The sequence below is a fragment of the Sorex fumeus genome, unplaced genomic scaffold, assembly GCF_029834395.1.
Source record: "Sorex fumeus unplaced genomic scaffold, SorFum_2.1 ptg000128l, whole genome shotgun sequence".
Lineage (NCBI taxonomy): Eukaryota > Metazoa > Chordata > Mammalia > Eulipotyphla > Soricidae > Sorex > Sorex fumeus.
The window spans coordinates 31,000,845-31,020,160 of NW_026606185.1; positions in this window are offsets into that span (position 1 = coordinate 31,000,845).

Sequence of the window (19,316 nt, forward strand, 5' to 3'; positions counted from 1 at the left end):
GGTGAAAAGTTGAGAGTAATTTCTGGGATCATGGGGAGATTATGAAACAATGCAGCAATATTTGAGAGGCTCAGACAACTGGATATTTAACAATCAGTTTATAAAATATAATATTTTAATAATCAATAAGACCTTACTTGTGCATACAAATTAGATACAAAATATCCAAGGAAATATTTTGAACACCATATTTATGAATATCTTCTTTTTTTGTAACATAAATTCTGTAATACAATCTAACATGATTTCCAATAGGATCAGCATAGTAAGGAAGCAAGTAACTGCCAAGAGGCATTCTTGCAAATCAAGTTTTCAAGGAAAACAAACATGAAGAATATAGATAATTTAAAATATAACACAGAAATACTTTCAATTCAGCAAAAATGACTATCAATAGAGAATAAGTCCTCCTGGTGATATGAGTGCAATACCTCAACATAAATGAATATAGCATGCCTATTGTAGTACAATAGCCCTCTGATTGTAATGACTCCTTATTTATACTATGCCATAAACACACAAGGAATCCATTCTGTGTTGAGTGCTGAATAAAGAGGTGAACAAAACCACCCAGTTGCTTAAAATGTTCATAATGCATAAGGCTACAAGAGAATTCAGAGGCCAGTAGTCTGTTAAGGCTGAACTGCAAGGGGAATGGCTATTGTCATCAAAATGACTTGCTACCAACTTGGGCAATTAGCTGAAGTATCAAAAGACTACATGAAAAAAAATTCGCACAATAGTTGTCTAGATAAGAATAAAGAAAAAGAGAAAATGGAGACCAGCAACCAAACCTGGCCTTGGGATTTCAAGTTTTTAAGAAGCCTTAAGAATAGCTTCTTATCTATAGAAAAAACAATCAAGTCAAATAAAACAGAACTCTTCCTGAACCTGAGCAAACAATGAACAAAAATATTTCTGTATGAGTCATCAATACATGTGATTTAAAAATAAATACTTGTGGGGGTAGCAGGGTGAGGGAATACATACATTTATGTAGAAATATACAGTCTGATTACAAGACAATACTGATCCCTCACTTAAAATAAAAATCACAGAAGGAGAAAAAAATTTATGGAATTTCAAATTCATTCCTGGATATATTGACTAAAATTCCCAGAAGATCCATGTTTCTTGATTTAAATACTTTAGTGTAACAGAAAGGCTGAAGTCATGGAAGAGGCTTAGGGTTCTAAAAAGAGATACTTAGGAGGAAATCAAGGAATAAAGTCAAACAGATGTTAACTTGGCTGCCAAAACAATTCCTTTAGTAATGTTCAACAATATTTCTGTAGGCACTTCAGTCAGTTGAAACTAGGCCCAACTAGTCTGACTAACTAGCCAGTGAAATGTGAATTTCAATGCTGTCTAGCCCTCTCTGTAGAAGGCAACTGCAATTGCTTTGGTGGTGGCTGTACCCTCTCTTGGTTGGATGTCTGAGTGGTTGCTGAAGCAGAGTTCACAGTAAAGCTGTGATAGGCATGTAGATGGAGGGAGAATAATGCTTGGTTAATTCAATCAATTAAGATTTTAGATTGAGAAAAGAAAGAAAAAATGGAGGGAAGGAAGAGAGGGAGGGAGGGAGGGAGGGAGGGGGGGAGGGAGGGAAGGAGGGAGGAGGGAGGGAGGGAGGGAAGGAGGGAGGGAGGGACTGAGGGAGGAAGAAGGAAGGAAGGGAGGAAGGAAGGGAGGAAAGGAGGGAGGAAGAAAGGAAAGGAAGGAAGGAAGGAAGGAAGGAAGGAAGGAAGGAAGGAAGGAAGGAAGGAAGGGAGGGAGGGAGGGAGGGGAGAAGGAAGAAGAGAGGGAGGGAAGGAAGGAGAGGCAGGAGAGGAAAAAAGAAAGGAGAATAGAAAGAAGGAAAAGAAAAAGAAAAAGAAAAAAAGAAAAATAAAATTCAAACCTCAATTAAACAGTTCTTGTTATTTTTACTGTCTCAGAAAAAGGCAGATAAGAGGTATTAACATTAAATACTTCACAGAAGTTGAATAGGAAGACGGTGGCAGGCACACTAAGTCATTTTCAAAAACTATAATTTTGGTAATGAGGATGAAATTATCAGAAAATAAATGATGAAATAGTGGGAACTGGATAAAATGAGTAACAAATATATTTCATTCCTTGCTCATTTTAAAGACAAAACATCTTTAGGACTTTAGTTTTAAGGATATGGGGGAGGGGGAGAAGGTCTTAGGAAAAATATTAAATACAAAAGAGGAATTCAAGTTTCATGAAACAAAGAGGTAGATAGATAAATTCACAATCCAATTAAGAATATATCCAGGTTTATGGCTCACTGTCTGAATTTGTTGCTAAAGTAGAAAAGAAAACAAAGTTAAAATGCAAATTAAAATTATTGCTTAAAATTGGGACTGTAGAGATAGTATAGTGGGTGGGGCATTTGCCTCGCACATGGATTCAATCCCTGACACCCGATAGGGTCCCTGAGCACCACCAGAAGTGATCCCTGAGCACACAGAGAGGAATTCGCCCTAAACATCACTAGGAGTGGTCCAATAACTAAAGGAAAAATTAAATATTTGTCAAATTGCAGATAGATTGAGTCTCATGAAAGGAAAACACTATTTTAAATCCCTCATTGTCACAGAAAAATAAGTGCTATTTAGACCAAAGAAATATTGAAACCACTGGTCACGGGTCATACTTTAGGTTCTAGGTTTAAGAAGAAAATGAAACACTCCAGTAAACAAGGAAAATGAACACAGTCTGATTATAGATAGGTGATTCTGGAGTCACAGTTACTTGGTAGAAAATGGAATGAAAGAATGTGGGGTATAAAGAAACATAGTAGGGCAATAACAAATGCCCAAAGGCAGTTGAAACAGAGACGAGAACTTGTCTTCAGCTGGATGTTTGTCACATGGGTGAGAGTACTAAGGGTAGGTCAGGGAAGGGAACACTAAGACAACGGTGAACAAAAAGAGTGTCTGACATAGAGGCAGGTTGAGGGGTGAGACATAAACTGAGGACATTAATGGAAGGTGGTGAACATTGGTGGGTTTTGGTGCTAGAACACTGTATGCCTGAACTTTAATCACAAATGATTTTGTAAAGAGGTAACTCATGGTCATTCAATATTAAAAACAAACAAAAAAGAAAATGTAATAAAATAAAAAAATGAAAAAATATTAAAAACACTAACAAGGCTTGACGGGAGGTGAGGAATATCACTAAGGGGAAGGTAAATCACACTTGTCTTCAAGTACTAAGACACCATTTGGGAAGTATTTATTGCAGATAGCAGGACAAAATTACATTTTTAAACTTTTAATTGAATGCATAAATTAAAAAACAAAATAAGAAGCAATATAAAATCAAACTAAGAAAATAACAGGATCACATGAGAAGGAAGTGCAAATGTAAAATTATTATTATACACTTATAATAATTATTAAATCATTATTATATTATCAATATTAATATTGATGTATCAATATTTATTATTATGGGCTTATAATAATTATTAAATTATTATACACTTATTGTGTAAAAGATTTCAGAAAAATTAATATTAAGAAAGAGATTAAAATGACACTGAAAGGATCTCAAAAATGTAGTAGCAGAAGCCTCCTAAAATATAAGAAAACAAACACAAGGAAGCTTCTCATTGTACATATGTAAAAAATGAAAAAAAGAACAAGTAATAATAAATGATTAAAGCAATACATTTGACAGTCATTTAAAGTTAAAATGTGAGAATTCTAAGTTTTAAAGTATTAAGCTATTTTATAAAAATCAACTGGTTGGAGGCTGATTTTGATCAATATTAATCAATAACAGAGTTCTTAATTGTTAAAAGAGAAAGTTGAGAATGATTTTTTAAAAAAAGGAGTGAGGGGCAGCAGATAGCAGAGTAGTTAGGGTACATGTCTAACATGCATGATCTAGGTTTGATTCCCGGCACTGCAAAGCCTGACATGCACTTCTCCATGTGTCCTGGAGGCCCTGAGTAACCACCAGATGCAGTGCCAAGATGCCCGACACTGGCAAGGTGGCCCAAGTATTCCTGGCAACACCTGGCCAGAGCAGCAGCATGTCCTCGGGCTCTGAAGTGAACCCCTAACCAGAGGCTGAGAATGGTCAATGGCATCCGGACGTCAGGCATCCAAAACATTGATTAGGACACCCACCCACCTCAACATGAACAGGGATCAATTATCAATCATTATTAAACACCAGCTACGGTTAAATTAATATGAAAAGACATCAGTAAATAGGACCACATTAAGATATGATTAGTAAGTCATCATTTTGTACCTATGAGAATGACTGTTATACAAAGGAAACAAGCATTGGAGTGGATATAAAAAGAAGAAAACCCTTGTAAATTATTGCTAAGAATATTTATCACTTGATCACTTGACATCCCCTTACTCATTGATTTGCTCAAGCAGGCACCAGTAACGTCTCCATTCGTCCCTGTCCTGTCCTAGTGTAGCCCAATGGCGCTTGCTTGTTCTAGGAACACGAAGAGCCTCAAACCGATCTTTCAGGGTCTTGACGAAGAAGTCTGACCATCTCATAGGTGGGCGGCCACACTGTCTTTTGACGTCCCAAAGAATCCAGTCGGTAATGGCTCTAGTCCAGCGGTCGTCTCCAAATCTCATTAGGTGTTCAACCCATCTGATTTTTGACATCTTGGCAAATGAGACAGCATCCCTGATACTTGACAGTCAATGGAGGTCGGAACTCCGGATTCTTTCTCTCATTTGAGTGAAACATGATACTCCAAGCATAGCACTTTCGATTCCTCTTTGGGAGACCCTGAAAAAAAAATACACACACACACACACACACACACACACACACACACACATGTTGTTATAGTGAGTATGGAAAGCAGAAAAGAAATTCCTCACTAGTTAAAAATAGAATTTCTATATGATCCACTTAAATAAAAATTAATAAGCAAAATTGTTAAAAGCAAAATAACTCAATGATATATACATAAATATATTAAAAACCATAACTCAGACAGTCACAGAAGTAAATTTAAATTGTTTAAGTTTATTACTTACTATTTTTATCATAAATGAACCAGTGGAATATAAAAAAATTCAAAAACATGCAACTTTACACTTGATAATATATAAAAAGAAGCTCATAGTCACTCATAGGGAAATAGAAACTAATTAGATGCTTTTTAGTACCCATCAGAGTGATAAAGCTTAAAAGACTAAGAATATACACATCTTGTAGGTAAGGATGAGAAAATAGTAAAGTTTCGGGAATACTGAATTGTTGACAATTTTTGGAAATAATCTATTGACATTCAGTAAAATAAATAATTGGTATATCTTGTGAACTAGCAATCCATTGAATTCAAGGTAATGAATCTCCTAGAAAGAAAACCCCAAGTGAAAAGAAAACTACTTGAGGGAGAATGGTTGAATAATTCTGGCACATCTATAGGGACTAATATGTAGCTACTTAAAAGAATGAATTTGCGGTATAGTAATTTATCTCTGAAGAATTTCCCAGAAGCATTTTCAATTGAGAAAAGCAAGATATGCTAAAGCATATAATACACTATGAAAAAAAGGAGAGGAAACTAACAATAACAATAAAAACTGTAAAGGAAGGAAATTTGAAAAGGATGCTTTCAAACGCTAATGTGTTGTTGGGTAGAGAACAGGGTTGATAGATTTAAAAAATTACAACCTTTTCTCAAAACCAGTGAAGAAATTCCAAGCTACAAGTCACTGCTTTGATTCAATCACAGTTGCCAACTATTAACATTCAAGGAAAACACCTGCATACATTTAAAACATGCTACTCAAAATCAGTCACACAACTTCATTTATAAAATAGAGAACTGCATTCTCATGAAAGAAAATTTCTTAGAAGACATGAGAATTTACTTTCAAAAGTCCTAGCATACCCTCTATTGGTCTGGAAAATTAAGTGGGCAGGGAGTTTTTTGTTCTGAGTTTTAAAGCCCTGCAATTCTTTATTGTTTATTCTTTCTCTCTGTCTCTCTCTAAATTCTTGTCCTTTACCCTCCCTAAGGATAAAATTAATGGTCAGCTGCACCTGTCCATCTGAGCCAGTTGGTTAATTTAGAATTAAAATCCACTTACTCAGCAACACTGCAACTCCTACAGCTTTATAATAGCAATAATTCCAATTAAAAATGTACCTATTCCTGTATGTGTTATCTAACCCATAAACCCTTTTTAAAAGATAATTAATGTGTCTTGTTGTCTTTGCATTTTCAGTATCTCTGTGCTGATAACAGCTTTGCTTTTAATCATTTGTTCCTATTAAAAAGAGAAGAGAGAAAAATGTTTAAAAAGTGTCATTAGAAAGAAATTGCTTGGAAAACTGTCAGAGATTTTTTTTGACCATTTAAATTAGATAGGGCAGCATTACAGGGAATAAATGAGAGACAATAGATTAAGCTGAGAAACTCACTGCAAACAGATTGTTTTTTTAAATGAAAAAGAACTTCAAAAGTTAAAAATAAGGAAGATCATATTGTGTCATATATTTTTTTACACCACTCTACAAGCTTAACAAGATATTTGTATTCTTATATCTGCTTCTGTATTTGATACATTATGATGCCATATTTTGGGGGGAGCGGGGAATCTGAGGTCACATAAGCTGTGCTCAGGAATCACTCCTTACAGTGCTCAGGGGACCATAAGATGTGCTGCAGATAGATTTTTTTTTTATTTCAGGTGCCCAAAGGTCTTGTATGTGTTTGTGTGTGAGTATGCACACTCAGATATATATATAATAAACATATATTTCACTTATCACTTCACTTAACTTCCCGTTAGTCGTCGATTTGCTCGAGCAGGCGCCAGTAACGTCTCCATTTGTCCCTGTCGCGTGCTAGTGTAGCCCAATGGCATCTGTTCACTCCGGGAACATGAAGGGCCTCAAACCGATCGTTCATGATCTTGACAAAGAAGTCTGACCATCTGGTAGGTGGGCGGCCACGCGGTCTCTTGACATCCCGTGGAATCCAATCAGTAACAGCTCTAGTCCAATGGTCGTCTTTAAATCTCATTACGTGACCAGCCCATCTGATTTTCGACACCTTGGCAAATGAGACAGCGTCCCTGATCCTTGATCGTCGACGGATGTCAGAACTCCGGATTCATTCTCTCATTTGAGTGAAACGTGATATTCCAAGCATAGCTCTTTCTATTCTTCTTTGGGAGACCTGAATGGCGTTCTCATCTTGTTATTTTGTATTTATGCCATAAATATAAAAATCCCCAAATAAAATGAACTTATTTTATCTTTCCCCATCCACAGCAGTTCCAGCCTTTTTGGAGTTAATACACCATTGAATATAATAATCTAGTTTAGTTTATTATACAAGAACAAATAAATATTATCCCAACCACTCTTAGAGAGCAGAGTCTTTGCATGCTTCAGGCACAAGGCCTTAGTATCTTAAATAGTGAGAATATCTCAGTTACTTCATTAAAAGTAATTATTTTTATGCATACCAAAATAAACAACTAATCAATCACCTAGCACTTCTTTTTTGATATTTGCTATATAAATATTCTCCATGGATATATTTTAGTGCTTTGTGTAGTGTTATTTCTATTGGTTTAAGATATTGCTAGTATTATTTCTTATGTAACTGATTTTTAACAAAGTTTTAAATTATTTTATATAGTATTTAATGTCTAATTTTTAACTTTGAAATTTAAATTTTTGCTTTAGATTACTGTTGTAATCTCCTCTTCGTTTTTGTTTTGTTCTTGTTTGGGGGAAGGCAACACCTGGCAGTGCACCTGGAATGCTGCAGAGCTGGGCTTCAAACTTCATTTCCCACAGAGGAAGCAGCATGTGCTACTCTAACTTGTTGAGAAACACCCTGCTCTGTTGTCATTTTCTTTTATGTTTTCTTTATATTTTGTCTTTCCTTGTGCACCTTTTTGTTGTGTTTAGAGATATATGATTACTTAATAATTTTGGGTCTCTCTCTCTTTCTCTCTCTCTCTTTTATCATACCGAATAATACTCAGGGCTTACTCCTCCCTCTGTGCTCAAGGATCACTCGGGGTGAGGTTCTGGAGACAATGGAAGTGCTGGGGATCAAACCCAGGTCAGCTAAGTACATGATAAGCACCTTAGCTGCTGAACTACTGCTCCAACCCACCTAATGATTATTAAAATTCATAGATTTGATATTTTTAAATTTCTCTGGGACATTCACAGTCATTGACGGTCACGGTCCTCCCGTTGTTTATCGATTTGCTCGAGCGGGCCCAGTAACGTCTCTATCATGAGACTTGATGTTACTGTGTTTGGCATATCAGGTACGTCACTGCTAGCTTGCCAGGCTCTGCTGTGGGGGTGAGATACTCTCGGTAGCTTGCCGGGCTCTCCGAGAGGGATGGAGGAACCGAACTCGGGTGGCCATGTTGGCCACTTGTAAGGCAAAAGTCCTACCACTGTGCTTAAGCTCTTCAAAAGTATGCACTTTGCCCCTCAAAGGCAAGTATGTTTTGACTCTGCCAATATAGTTTTAAATATTTAGAACATGTTTAGAATATCTTATATCACTTTAGCTAATGTAATCTGGAACTTTTTTTAGCGTTTCGCAAGGACTGCTTTTGGTATTAAGCCTAATTTTATTTTTGCTTTAGTTCTATTTTAGTGATACTAGTGTCCAAAGTCTTCATCTAAGATTTTGAAACTTTATTTTGAATTCATGTGTAACTTGGCTAAAGTGTTCCTAAAAGAAATTTTCCCAATTGCTTGTAAGAATGGTTTACCTTTACTTCTAAATCTAAAACTGTTGGGTTCACACTTCCTGTGATACATTCTTTCTCCTTCCAGCTATGTAGCTATAGAATTCTATTTCCCTTGATAACTCAAAGTGCATGGATATGTAAAGTTATTATGATTTTGGTTCCTTTGTAGAAATTTTGTCTGCATGTTTTTACTGTGAATTCTCTTTAACAAAATTAAAAATTAAATTAGTTAAAAGTAAATTATAATGCATTAAGTGAGACTTTCACTACTCTTGCCTACTATGTGACTTTAACCAAAGTGTATGTTTAGACTATTTCATTTTGAAATATTATTAATTTATCTTATCTGTTATTTTTTTCAAAAATTTATTCTGGTGTTAGGGGTTTTAAATATTCTTAAAGAATACAAAATAAATACAAGTAGATAAACATAGGCCATGCTTTAATCACAAAAATCCATTTAGAATTTATTTCATGCCTCTTGTAAATTTTAAGATCCATTCACTCCAAGACCTGATAGGTGTCTGATATAATAAAATATTTAATGTTTTAATTCTTTCTGACTCAATTTTAGGTTTGAGACCATGTTCATCAATGGATGGCAACTTGTCTACGTAAATGGTCTCCCCATTAAAAGCATATAAAATTTAGTTTTTGTCAAATGATTCCACTCTAATAATATTTATAAGCAGCAACCTGTCCTTTGTTTTGGACCTAAACTTATTTTCTCTTGACCCAATATGTTCTCATTGATCTTCTCCTCTCCCTCCCATCACTCCTTCATTAGAAGGTAGAAGGAATCAAATATACATTTTTACATATTTTCAAATTATTATTAATATTTTTTGTTGTTTGAGGACTACACCTGGTGATGCTTTCTGGTTATTCCTGGCTCTGCACTGAGGAATTACCACTGGTGGTGCTTGGGGGATGACATGGTTGCTCAGATTGATCCTGGGTTGGCTGTGTGCAACACAAATGCTTTACCTGCTGTAGTCTCTCTTCAAAATTTCAGTATTTTTAGTAGAAAACCATGAACTGCATTGTAAATTCTAACAAAAGAAATAGTGTGTAGGATAATGTTGGTTTTCCCTTCCTCCCTGACCGCTGGGAGCTTGTGTTTGTTGATTGCTCCCAATCTGTCAATTACCTTTGTCTCCTGATCAAACTCTGACTTGTAAATATTGTCTTTCTCTTCTCCTTATTGTCCTTTGCATGGTTTGTTATTCCAGAGCAATTGCTCTTTGTATGAAGACAGTTAAAAAGACAAGCCGATGGTTTGGGAGTTGATTGACTCCAGATAATATTACCTCCTGGACATCTGTTCTCTCAACTTAAGCTTCAGTTGCCCTTACTTTCTAGACCCTCAAAAGCAGGGTCCAGATGAGGGACTGAATGGATCCAGGGTAAGTGGTGAGCTAGCTAACCTGCCATTAAAATGGGCCTAGCCAAAGTGCCCTAATGCTTAACTATAAGTTTAGAGCTTGGTCATGGTCAAATTCTGTCATGATCCAAAAGTAATAACTAGATTTGAAGTCTTCTGAAGTTAGGATGATTGATCTAACCTGAGAACTGTAGTCTGAGTCTGTGGTGAGATGTCCCCAGGAGAGTGACCCTACAAGCCTAAAAGTGTCTATTACTGTGTCCATACAGAATGGTAAATATTAGGAAGGTGATTAATCAAGTTGCAGATCTAAGGAAAGGAGAAACACACCTTAAGCGCCGCTTTGCCCTTGAAGGTTGCAGGTGGTCGGGAAGTCTGAAAAAACATTTTTTTTATTGTGCTTCCCATGTGGAGGCTTGGTTGGGGAGGAATATTGAGAGATAAAAAAAAATAAAAAGAGTGGCTAGAAAAGGAGGATTGAAGAAGAGGGGGATTGAGAGAGAAAGGCTAGAAGAGGAGAGAGATAGCAGAGAGAGATAGAGGAGAGGCTGGGGGGGAGTGTGGAAAGAGCTGGGAGAGATTAGAGATTGAATAAATGACAACTAATCAGCAACCAGCTTGACCCTCATTCTTCCTTCAATCTGTCCAAGGCAACAGTCATCCTGGGTGAAGAGCACTGAATGCGGGCAGAGGGAGAGAGCCTGTGAACATCCTTTAATGTATAATCCCCTCAGGAGAGGAGTTTACATAGCTCCAAGTGAGGTATTTTCACAATAGTGGACAGACAAAAGAGATGTGTGTAGCACAGGACATTCACTACTGTCGTTGAATTCCAAGTTGTAAATTGTAAATATTGTACTGGTATTTCTTATAGGTGTGTCATATATAAAAAAGATAATCAGATTGTTCCAATTTTTCCCACCTTTCTTGAAGTTATAAGATGATGAAAACCTGAATCTACATTGATAATCATTTCCCCCATTTCATTCATTTTTTCATTTCATCATCCTGTTATTCGTCGATTGCCTCGAGTAGGCCCCAGTAACGTCTCTTTCATCCTAACCCTGAGATTATATTCAAGGCTCTTTAGGAGAATGAGACCCATCATTGTTACTGGTATTTGGCATATTTGGTACACCACGGGGAGTTTGCCAGACTCTGCCCTGTGGGCAGGCTACATTCGATAGCCTGCAAGTTTGTCCAAAGTAGGAATGAGATAATAAGATGTCATAAAAAGATGTCCTGATAAGATGTCGCGCGGCCGCGAATGCGGCCAAGCGGTTCCTGGAGCTGGATATTATAGTCTCTGAGTCTTTGTCGTTGATGGGATTACATGGCGCCAGGGGGCCAGGTGGTGGGTGTGACCCCCACCTACTGGAATTTGGAGGATCTGGGTGGAGGATGCTCGACTCCAATCCGAGTAGGCTGGGAGATCTCGGCCCCGGAACCCGTGTGGATTTGTCCCTCTGCCAGTACCTTCATGTGTGCGGAGAGTGGTCTCAGCATGGTGGCGGCTGGTCCTGGAGGTCTTCGGCTGCGGGAGCCCTGGTCAGGGCGGGGAGGAAAGCTCAACCCGCTCCCCTCCAACGGGCCCCGGCGAGGAACAGCCAGGCGCAGGGGCAGACTGCACTGTTCTCGTCCGGGAGCTGGATATTATAGTCTCTGAGTCTTGGCCGTTGATGGGATTACACGGCGTTCCCCCATTTCAAACAACAAAAATGTACCTTGAAACTGTGGAAGTGGATGAACTCTCTCTTATTCAACTTCCCACCATCAATTTTCAGGTACTTCTAACAAATCTCCAGAGCTATGATGATTTACAAATGTTAGAAACAACTAATTGCTACATCTTTCCATTTTATACACCTTATAACTGAAAATAAGAGTCACTTACTTTAGACTTAATCTTCCCCAAAATCTTTCACCAAATTACTACTTTTCAGTGGGCACTTTTCCATCTGTGTGGATGATTGTTTGCAACACCCATTTCAGGATCTTGATTAAAACAGAGAGTAAAGGTGAATGAATTAAAGAGGGGATCCGATTTTGTTTTATTGTTTTGGGTTTTGGTTTGTTTGTTTGTTTGTGGTGTTTTTACTTTTTTGTTTGTTTTGGTGTTTAAGCCACACCTGGTAGTGCTCAGGGCTTACTCTTGGCTCTGCAAACAGCAATCACTCCTAGTATGATTCGGTGACTATAGGATATGCCAGAGATTGACAGCCACGTGCAAGCACCACACCCACTGTACTGTCACACCAACTCAAGATGGAATCTGTTTTTTAATTCATATTCACATCCCACTTTGTTTCTGTACCAATTATAAATTCCTCTTTTATAGTGAATTAAAGTTGAATCTTCAAGGTAAAGCTCTCACAGAAAGATATTGATATAGTATGTACATACTCTTTCTCTTTGTAACTCTGCTTGGTTCCCTGGAGAAATAGCTCTTAAGAAACACATATCTCTCAAGTGTATGAATAGACTTGGCACCATCTTCGTAAGCCAAATATAAAAGGCACTCTAACTATTCTGGTCCTTGTCATCACCCTTAAGACAATTGTTGTTCTATTTTAACCTCAGTCTTTTTGAGCACTTTGGAATGTCAGATAACTAGAATTACATGATGTATTGAAAACTGTACAAGTTCAATATTCTCATTCATTCTTCCTTACATCTTGAATGACAGAGAACATTCTATGTAGCTTGTCTCTCCATTTCATATTCCTGATATTTGAGAAGTTTTTTTGTAAAAAAAAAAAGAAAACAGAAACAGTGAAGAGAATAATTAATTATCCTTTGATGTCTGTGAGCTTTGAAGATGTACTTACCCGTGGGTTTTCTAGTGTTCCATAGTTATTTGACAGTACCAACTGCTTGTCCATCCTATCGAGTTTTTATATTTCCTTTAGATGGTGTAAATATTTGCTAGTCCCCAATGAATCACAGCTTCATTGGGTCAGAAAAACAGTCTTCATTAAAATTATAAGGTCACGTGCATAGAATAGTATGCTTCAAAATTTATAATTTTGATGGCACACAAAACATTTCTCTGAGAACTTGAAAAATGCTTCATCTGAGATGCTTGAAATAACTTGTTGAATCTGTTTTTATTTTCCACTTTTGCATATGGAAAGATTTCAAAAAACCTTTTCTTTCTTCAGACTTTGACATTTTTTTCCAAATAAATTGAGCTCTCTTTCACCCCATTTTCTGTGTGCTGGGTTCTTGAATGTAAAGTAGATTGTATGTTTTGCAAAATGTGACAATTACATCTTTGAAAGACAAAGAAATAAAGAAAAATATGAGAGTCTAATGGAATTATGTATGTGCTAGAGTTTTCTATGACTCTCAGATGTTCATTATATGTCCTATTATTAGATCTAGCTCTGGTTCTCAAATAAAACTTAAAATCAATGAACAGTGAAAAAGTATGGGAATAGAGAAGCATACTAAGAGACTTGTATTTGTTTGGGGAACTGAAATGAATAACATTTATTTGGGAACCTCAAAGGTCATAAAAATCACATCATTTTATTTCACTTTACTTAAAATTTATTTCATTAAACAATTTTTCTCAATTTTTATATCTTAAGAAAAATATGGGGGCTGGAGTGATAGTACAGGGGGTAGGGCATTTGCCTTGCATGGGACTAGCCCAGGTTCAATCTCTGATATTCCATATGGACCTCTGACCACATCCACGAATAATTTTTGAGTGTATATCTGGGTGTAATCCCCAAACCAACAAACACACACATATATGTATGTATAAGCATATATATTACATATAAATGTAAATATAAATGTGTTTGTATATATATACAAAACAATAAACATTTAGTTTTTTTATTTTTACTATTGGGTGGAGCAATAGCACAGTGGTAGGGCGTTTGCTTTGCACGCAGCCAACATGGCCGAGCCGAGTTCGATTCCTCCGCCCCTCTCGGAGAGCCCGGCAAGCTACCGAGAGTATCGAGCCCGCACGGCAGAGCCTGGCAAGCTCCACGTGACGTATTCGATATGCCAGACACAGTAACAACAAAGTCTCCAATGGAGACGTTACTGGGCTTGCTCGAGCAAATCAACGATCAACGGGAGGGCCTTTACCTTTAACTTTACCTATTTTTACTATTACAAGATGAGGCAGAATCTCCTGCCCTCAGGCCAGGCTGTCTTCACTGTGGCCCCTCGGAGGGGGCGGGTTGAGTTTCCCTCCCCACCCCAAGCAGAGCCCCGGCAGCTTAAAACCTCCAGAACACAACCACAGTCATGCTCAAGGCCACTCTCGACACACTCGGACGAGTCTCACACATGAACCAACCAACAGAGGAACCCAGGTATGTCGGACCCGGGTCTGAGATCTCCAAGCCTGTTCAGATTGGAACTGTGCCTCCTCCACCCAGATTCTCCATTTTCCAGTAGCTTGACAGTCACACCACAAACTGCCCCCAGGACCATATAATCTCATCAACAGTCAAGATCTAGAGACTATAAAACAAAGCTCCTGGAAGAGAGTGACCCACTCGGAGAACACAGCAAGTTACAGAGGGTATCCCATCCATATGGCAGAGCCTGGCAAGCTGCCCGTGACATATTTCATTTTCATTTCATTTCATCATCCTGTTAATCGTCGATTGCCTCGAGCAGGCCCCAGTAACGTCTCTTTCATCCTAGCCCTGAGATTATATTCATGGCTCTTTAGGAGAATGAGACCCATCATTGTTACTGGTATTTGGCATATTTGGTACGCCACAGGGAGTTTGCCAGACTCTGCCCTGTGGGCAGGCTACATTCGATAGCCTGCAAGTTTGTCCAAAGTAGGAATGAGATAATAAGATGTCATAAAGAAGAGTTCTGATAAGATGTAGCGCGGCCGCAAATGCGGCCGCGCGGTTCCGGGATCTAGATTTTGTAGTCTCTGAGTCTTGGCCGCTGATGGGATTACACGGCACCAGGGGGCCAGGTGGTGGGTGTGACCCCCACCTACTGGAATTTGGAGGATCTGGGTGGAAGATGCTCGACTCCAATTCGAGTAGTTCTCCGGGGCCGAGACCTCCAAGCCTACTCGAATTGGAGTCGAGCATCTTCCACCCAGATCCTCCAAATTCCAGTAGGCGGGGGTCACACCCACCACCTGGCCCCCTGGCGCCGTGTAATCCCATCAGCGGCCAAGACTCAGAGACTATAAAATCCAGATCCCGGAAGAGACCAGTGCAGTCTCCTGCCCCCGCGTCTGGGTGTCCCTCGCCGGGATCCCTTGGAGGGGAGCGGGTCGAGCTTTCCTCCCCACCCCGACCGGGGCTCCGGCAGCCGAAGACCTCCAGGACCAGCCACCACCATGCTGAGACCACTCTCCGCACACATGAAGGTACTGGCAGAGGGACAAAACCACGCGGGTTCCGGGGCCGAGACCTCCAAGCCTACTCGTGACATATTTGATATGCCAAAAACAGTAACAATAATGGGCCTCATTCTGAAAGAGCCCCTAATACAGCAGCATTGAGACAAGTAAGGAGAGGCTGCTAAAATCTCAGGACTTGGATGAATGGAGAGGTTACTGGAGCCCGTTCAAGCAAATCAATGAACAACAGGATGACAAGTGACAAGTGATTACAAGATGAGTTATAGGAAAATTAAAGGTTTTTCATTCCAGTTTTTGGTTTTGGGTCATATTTTGCAGCTCAGAAGCTACTCGCAGCTTGATACTCAAAGGTCACTCTCAACAATCCTGAAAGGTTGAACTTGGGGCTTCCACGTGCAAAACCTGCATTGCAGTCCTTTGAGTCCTGGCCCTGACATAGGAAAAATTATGTCTTGAGAACTTTCGGAAAATTCAAGAACAAAGGTTCTAATACCTTTAGCCAAAATATCTCACATTATAAAAATCACAGTATAGGTTAAGTGGATAAAGTGTTAAAGAATTTGATTTGAGATTATTCACCCAAGAAATATGTTTAAACTCCTTGGAACAATTATTTCCCAAAGTAAAACCATTCATGGAACACTATTATAGACTGTTGTTTAATTGTGTGCTACACAACTCTAAGAATCTTTCATTACTTAGAGTACAAATGGTGTTTATAATCTTTCACAATTAATTCATTTTAGGAACTGGAAATCCTTTCCAGTACAGGAGACATGCATCTTTTAAAAACACAAAATCTTGTTCAGAACCAATACATAAAACACATAAAAGCATAACTACTCTGCAAGTGTAGGTGGAAAATTTCACAGATCCTTCATAGCTCCCTAGAAGAACTTTTATATCGCTATGACAAACAGTGTAAAGGTTGTGCTTTTTAAAAAGATGTTTGTATAAAGATAGTATATTTTACAGAATTATTTGAGGTTATGCAAGTAGTTTGATTAAGAAAACAAAACATTTATAGAGTGATCAAGCAACCACTTTAAATTTACACAGGAGTGGGGCCAGAGTAACTGTACACCAGGTAGGATTCTTGCCTTGCATGCAACAACCCTAGTACCCCATCACAAACCCTAAGTTTGATAGGAGTGATTCCTGAACACTGGACCAGTAGTAAACTCTGAAGACAACCAGGTGTGTCTCCACCCACAAAAAATAAACAACAACAAAATTTATACAGGGGGCCTGGAGAGTTATTACAGTGGGTAAGGTGCTTGCCTTGCATATGGTTGACCCAGATTTGATCCCTGTCATCCTATATGGTCCTTAAACATATCCAGAAGTAATTTTTATTTCTCAATTGAGATTAAATCTGGCAGAGACATGAATAACCCTGAGTTTTTCAAAGTGTGACCACAAATAAAAAACAAACAAAAATGTACTCAGGAGTGAACCATAAGGTTTTGGCAACAGTATGACCACTCTATGAAGTTGGACAACATAAGTGAAAGGTATATAAACTTGTTATGACCAATTAACTCTCTAGCAATCTGAAAACAATCAGAGATAATAACATTTTTTTCTGTACCAAGGTAGCATAAATCTAATAATATGTTCTTAATATCAGGATTTCTGATTCGATGAATCTCCTAATAATTCAATCCATTCATACAGTCAGAGGTCATTAGAAATTTCAGTGTTATATTTTTAACATTAAGTAATTTTCAAGTTTAATAAGAAATCACTTCACTTAATCACTTAACTTCCCGTTAGTCGTCGATTTGCTCGAGCGGGCGCCAGTAACGTCTCCATTTGTCCCTGTCGCGTGCTAGTATAGCCCAATGGCATCTGTTCGCTTGGGGAACATGAAGAGCCTCAAACCAATCGTTCATGATCTTGATGAAGAAGTCTGACCATCTGGTAGGTGGGTGGCCACATGGTCTTTTGACATCCCGTGGAATCCAGTCAGTAACAGCTCTAGTCCAGCGGTCGTCTTTAAATCTCATTACAAGACCAGCCCATCTGATTTTTGACACCTTAACAAATGAGACAGGGTCCCTGATTCTTGATCGTCGACAGAGGTCAGAACTCCGGATTCTTTCTCTCATTTGAGTGAAACGTGATATTCCAAGCATAGCTTTTTCAATTCCTCTTTGGAGACCCAAATAGCGTTCTCATCCTGTTTGTGTAGGGCCCAGGTCTCTGAGGCATATGCTAATGCAGGAAGAACAGTGGAATCAAAGAGATGTGCCTGGAACCGGAGGTTCTTCGTCCTCTTAGCTATTTCTTCGACATTCTTGAAGGCGTTCCAAGCTGCTCTCTTCCTCCTGCGCAGCTCAGGTGCCAGGTCATTTGTCATGTTGACTTCTTGACCTAGGTACACATAGTTGTTGCATTCAGAGATGGTCGTTGCGTTGAGAGCGAATGGGGCATCAGGAACGAGGCTGTTTCTCATAAACATTGTCTTCGTAAGATTCAGCTGTAGTCCTACCTTTCCACACTCACGGTCAAAGTCGGCCAGCATTTGTGCCGCTTGGCTGATGTTTGGTGTTATTAAAACAATGTCATCAGCAAAGCAGAGGTGGTGTACTTGCCGACTATCTATCTTCACTCCCATTCCTTCCCATTCCAGTCGTTGTATGATGTTCTCGAGGGTGGCACTGAAGAGTTTCGGTGAAATGGTATCACCCTGCTGAACCCCTCTCTTGATATCAATGATTACTTCTTTGTAGAATGGTGAGATCCTGGTAGTGAATCCGCAATACAGCTCACGGAGGATCTTCATGTATTGGGTTTGAATGCACTGATTGGATAGGGCTTCAATGACCGCTTCCGTCTCAACAGAATCAAAGGGACACTACCTCCACTACCCAGCCGCCGCCACACTCCAGGATGCTTTCTGAACCTGCGCGGCAGCCGCGCGACACATCACAAGACACTAAATACCCATCTTCCGGAATTGTCGTACCATAATTGATATGGTTCAAATATGGTAACACCTACGAGTGCGATTAGAGGTCACCCCAAAAGCCTCTATTCCTCTCGGAAAGACTGGCAAGCTAGCGAGAGTATTCCGCCCGCACGGAAGAGCCTGGCAAGCTATCCGTTGTGCCAAAACCAGTAACTACAACTGGTCTCATTCACCTGACCCTGAAGGCTTCACCAACATGGCAGCACTGAGAAGGATGAGAAAGAAGAGGCCGATAAAATCTCAAGGCCGAACTAGGCTGCCACAACGAAGGAAGACAAAAATGATCGCCTGTAATTTCAATGCACATACGCTAGCATCAGATATATCCATCAAGGACCTGATGGTACAAGTGCGAATGATCAAGTACGACATCATTGGTCTGACCGAGACAAGAAGGCACGAATCTCACCATGCCGTTTTCGACACTGGAGAAGAATTGTTCCTCGGAACATGCGATAAAAGAGGTGTCGGAGGCATTGGTGTCCTTGTCAACACAAACTTGGCCAAGAGCATTGATTCATTCGAATGCCTAACAACCTTACATTTGAATAAATGTGGCTCACTGCCGGCAGTTTCTATCTTCGTTGTCTACGCACCAACATCTCATTATGATGAAAGAGAAATCGAGAAGTTCTACATGGAGCTGGAGAAGTTCTATAAAGAAGACCACACCTTCTACAAGATCATTGTGGGTGATTTTAATGCCAAGATAGGACCGAGACGATCAGCTGAAGAACTTCACATCGGGACCCATGGCCTAGAATGTTACAAACAGGGTGAGAGACTGTCTGAGTTCATCATGTAGACCAAGACCACCCAGGGTAACTCACAGTTCCAGAAGGCAGAGTCTAA